Below are 5,706 nucleotides of genomic sequence, written 5' to 3'. Positions count from 1 at the left end.
TAAAATATTATATATATAATATAATCTTTGATCTTTTTTTCTTTTTCTCTCTCTTTCTCTTTAAATTATTCTAATTTTGTTTCATTTTTTTATCCTATTATCAACGATACGTAATAGCAAGAGAGTTTCTACGATTCAACATTAATCTTTATTTAGTTTAAACTTTCTTTTCGATGGAAATCGAAAAGATTTTTCTTTTATCTTTTTTCTTATTTTCTTCTCTTTACTTTCATTGTATATAAAACACAATTACTCCCACAATGAGAATATCTTTTTCCAAGGTAGTTTCTTCATTATACACGATATTATTGGCTAATCGTTTTACTTCGTTATATATATAGAACTGATCTATATTTATGATAAAATATCGTAGTAATAAAATTTTATCGTGGATTAACAGGAAGCTTCGATTTTTAATAACTAACGTTTACATTGTACGATAAAATTCTGGTAAAAGAAGTAACGGAAATAAACGACGCAAAAAAAAGAATAGAACAAAAATATAATGAAAACTACTGTACAGAGTGTTTCGTTGGAAAGATGAGAAACGTTCAAAAACAAAAAAAAAAAAAAAACAAAAAAAATACGCAAGTATCTTATGTAATATTTATTTGAGTATATGCAATAAACGAAGGGGGAAATAAATAGAACGGTGAAACGATTAAGTAGGCAAATGTAATAGGATAAAGGAGAGTAAATGAGAGAGAGAGCAAGAGAGAGAGAGAGAGAGTGAGAGAGAGGAAGGGGTGGAAACGTGGACCCAGAGGGTGGCTGTGTGGGCGGGTAGCCCACTGGTTGTGGCGGTAGCTGCATCGATCGTTTCAACTTGGTAGCTATAGTTCACCATTTCTCGTACGAATGATGGTGCGACCTAGGTATGCCCTGAAAAATACTACTTAAAATCATAAAAATATATATTAATTACATTTTTTTTTTCTTGGTCTAACGAATCAAATAAATTTCTAACAATTTTTGTGGAAAAATCTTACGAAATGTGATTTAATTATTAAATTTTATAATCATTCGATTAGAAATTGTAATATCAAGAATCTAGATTAAATGGGGTTTCTATTAAATTAAATATTCATTTTTTTATATTTTTGATTGATTGATTGATTTATTTATTTTTACTGATTTATGTTTTTATATTGCAAATGTTGACTTTTATAATATGATATAATATATTCTATTCTTAGATTAAATAAATTTATTTTTACCGTACATATTTATATTGATTTGTATTTTTGCATATAAATTTTTTGAATAATATTGGTATATCCCAATATATTTCTTTTTTTGATTTTTTTTTGGTTTATATAATATTCATATTTAAAGGAAACATTTATCGATTTATCTATTTTTATGGGTATCTTGACGACAACGTTTTTCCTAAAAAAAAATATATATTCTATTTTTATATATTTAATATTTATTTTTATAAGATTTATTTATCGATTCATATAAATATATATATATAGGATTTTAGATGAAAGTACCATAGTACAAAAATATAAATATCGTTGTTGTTTATGTTAATTCTTGAAAAAGAAAAATGAAAAAAAAATTCTTGGCCAGGATCCTTTATCTAAACGTTTTATTTCTCTTTCAAGAAAAAGTGCTTGTTTGCTCAAGTACTAGTAATAGTAGTAGTAGTAGTAGCAGCAAGGAAATTAGTTCGAGACGTTTAGGGGGAAAAATAAATGCCACGGTACGAGGAATAAATAGGACCCTCTCGGAATGTTGTTTCATAGAAAATAAATTGCGAAAGAAAAATAAACATGACTGCGAAACGAAACGAAACGAGAAATTTTATTTTCAGATAGAATTGAAAAGTTGCCTATTGAGGGAAGGGAAGGGAAAGCGAAAGGGAATGGAAGGGAAGGACAAGAAACAATATGAAATCACCTGTAATTTGATACCTATCATTGATATCGAAGTTACGCGTTATTGCACCTTTCCAAGGTATTAAATGAACGTACAATTTGAAACTATTGATCCGTGTTAATTACCGAAACGATACTATTTCGATAATAATATTCATTTTGGAAGATACAATTTTATGATAAATCTTATATTAATCAGATAGAATATTGTTTTATTTAATATAGAAATATATAATGATTATTATTTTCACATATTAATTAAATTGTTCTTAAAAAAAAACATTCTATAAAGATTATATTATATAGAATTTATTTTAAAAACATCCCAAACTAATATATACATATTCTTGTCAGAAAGTAAGAAATTATATTTTCACGTATTTAAATATTTTATAATTCTTATACGTTTGTAAACGCGTATTTTGAAATATTTATTAAAATTCGTTCGAAAACATCCTCTTTATATATAAAAGGCAAGCCCTTTGATAAATATTTACCAATACTTAGAATCTTCTTCGTTCCTTTCTATCGAATGTAGAAAAAAATAGAAAAGTGTCGTGTTGAGTGAATAAAAATAATGGGAAAATTCTAACAAGGAAACAAAAACAAAATGACAAATTTAATTAAGCAGATCTATGAGAGGATAATTTACAAATTCAATGAAATTTATATATAAATAAATTAGAATAAAAAAATACAAATTTGGATTTATCTTCGAAGATTCGATTCGATTATGCATAATATGAATATCCTTGAATAATGAAAGATAATTTATTCGTAGGATCGATCGAATCACATAGAAGACAAACTAAAAATGACGGACGTTTCGATTCCCATGTGTTTTTCCGATCAATCTTTTATCAAATCTTTGATGGTAAGGTGGAAGCTTACAATCGACCACTAACTAAACATATTTTTTCGACGTTCTTTGATCGATGACTCGTGAGATTCAACGAAGCTTTAATAAGCAAACCAAAGGCACAAACCAATCTTACTTTAGATTTGACATATATTTTTTTTATCCAATGTATATATCCAATATCAATTGAATCATCATTTTCGTATCTAAATTAAAATACCACGTGAAATGTGATTTCATCAAGATAATACAATAATATTAAATGTCATTAGTTTGTTCACGTCATTAATCAAATATTAATTGAAAAAGTATAATTTGTAATTACGAAAATATAATGTTCTCTCTCTGTGGTGTAAATTTATCTATAAAATATTACATTTAATGATAATACACAATCGTATTTATACGCGTTTAATAATATCCTACACTGTTTATAATGACATTAATAGTGTTAATTAAAATCAAATTTTGTATAAATTTGATGTTTATATAAATAGAAAATATAATTTATCTTAAAGTGAAAATGAATATTATTACGGTATGTGTGATGATATATATTTAAAATAATGAACTTCTAAGAATTAATGAGAAACGAGGAATAAAAAGCGAACGTATAAAAATTATTATATTCGTAACATTCTTATCACATTAAACATTTTCTTTGTTTTTTTTTTTTTTGTTAATATTTAAATGCCCAACGTTAAAATGAAAATGATTTATTTAATGTTGAAAATGTAATTGTAATAATATTTATAAATGATTGATATATAACGCTTTTGAAAGTGCATTATTATTCCAATCAAATTCTTATTTTTTTATTATTATGTTTATAATATATTTCTATATAAATAATATCGAGATGTGTTTTGTGCATATAATTTTGAAAAGTTTCCTTACGTATTTTGATTCATATTTTTTTTTTTTTTAAATAAGATTACGAAAAAAAGATATTTGTCATTGGGGATTTCGATACAAATTTCAAAATATATTATTCATCATCAATTCACAAATACAATTAACGTTATTTATATATTGATTTTAATTAGGAATTTGGTTCTTAACCGCTTTTAAATTCGATTTACTCGTTATGTGATATTTTAATAATCGACACTCACACTCAGAGAGAGAAAGAGAGAGAGAGAGAGAGAGAGAGAGACAAGTAATCCAATTTTTGGCACCGACTTTTACTTTGCATATATCGCTATGCGGAATTATCGGAAATTGTTCGAATTGTTGAATATTTAATTAAACTATTTAACAATTCGAAAATGATTATGTGTTATCACATTTTTATGCAATTTCTTTTACCGAGATTAATTTTATTTCATTTTATACGATGAATTATATTGTCAAAAAGTTTGATAAACGAGATAAGAAGAAGAGAATTGAATGAAGAAATGTGTTTCGAGTTAAAAAAAAAAAAAAAAAAAAGGAAAGAAAGAAAAGAAAAGAAAAGAACGTTAGCCCAATTTAGTAGCTGAGAAATGTAATTTTCCAAATTTTCACCATTGTAGACAGATGCTCGTCTAGAAAATACGTTTTCAAACTTGGCTTGAAAATTTTGCATCTCATGAAACCTTATTAGTATTCCTTCCTCGAACATATATAGTTAGCAAATAAAATTCACTATTTCAACGTGAAATAGCTTAAAAATATGCGAACTTAAGAAAAATCGAAATATATTTAAATTTTAAATATTTAAACGCGTTGTGATATAAAAAAATTTATTTCGATGGTGTATATAATTGAATATACAATTAATTATATTTATAAATAATTAATCATTTGTATCGTAACAACGTCATACACGCATACACGTATAAACACAGAGGCTTATATTTTTACAAGAATATCTGAAAGATGAAAATTGGAATAATATTTCTTTGTCAAACAGATTGTACGATTGTTTCGTCTAATAATTGCCGAGGATAAATAATAAAAATAGAAGATTTATCGTATCTTTGATATCTCTTCCTGATAAAAGGGAAAAAAAATAAACGTTTTTACGTTAGGACAGGAAGGTGGTATTGGTGATAGTGGAAAAATGTCGAGAATATTATTAAAAGGATTGTACCTGCGAACCACGGAGCCGGGCCTGAAGCTCGGCACCACTTGAACGTCAATCGTCAGAAGGTAAAATAATTCATTTATATTTAATTGATATTTTATATTATTACAGTGAAATATTTCTATTAAATATCCTATCATTGAAATCAATTTTTCCATATACGTTTCAATTATCAATACATTTTATTTTAATTAAAGTCATTAAATTGGTCAAATTTATTGAATGATTTATGAAAGTTATTGAAAATTTTGTACTTTGGAATTCGGATAGATTATTTCTGACATTTATTTAAATATATATCCATGGATTCAAATAATATACATTTATTTGAATCAACAGTTTTTATTGATTTATTATTATTTAAACAAACGATTGGAATACTATTAAATGCAATTATACGACAATGTTATAACTCAAATGTCAACGATTATTTTCTTATATTTTATTTATCGATTATTTTTATTTCAAATCAATACATATATAACGTGAAACGTGTCGAATGATTTAAATTTCATATCAAACAAAAATATTATATCATTCTCTCGCTTAATATTAATGTATAAAAACATATTTCGAAAAAGATTTTCATCTTATATTATATAAAAAGAGAAAAAAACTTTATAAGTTTCTTGTTTCTCGTAAAAAAAAGAAAAAAAAAAAAGGAAGAAAATTGTATTCTAATCTTTAATATATATACTTTGATTTCTTTTTTCTTTTATCGAAAAATATGATAAAGTATAAACGGATCCAATATCTCATTATCTTTTAGTATTCAACTTTCATCCTTGTTACTCGGTGATTCCATCAATGCAAATGAGAAAACATATTTCTCAAAAGTTTTATTATACGATATAGTTGAGTTTATAAGTTCAGTTCAGTTCAGTTCACATTAAGGA

This window comes from Polistes canadensis, unplaced genomic scaffold (assembly GCF_001313835.1).
Source record: "Polistes canadensis isolate GaletaPanama2010 unplaced genomic scaffold, ASM131383v1 scaffold_68, whole genome shotgun sequence".
NCBI classification, from domain to species: domain Eukaryota; kingdom Metazoa; phylum Arthropoda; class Insecta; order Hymenoptera; family Vespidae; genus Polistes; species Polistes canadensis.
This window is presented reverse-complemented; position numbering follows the sequence as displayed.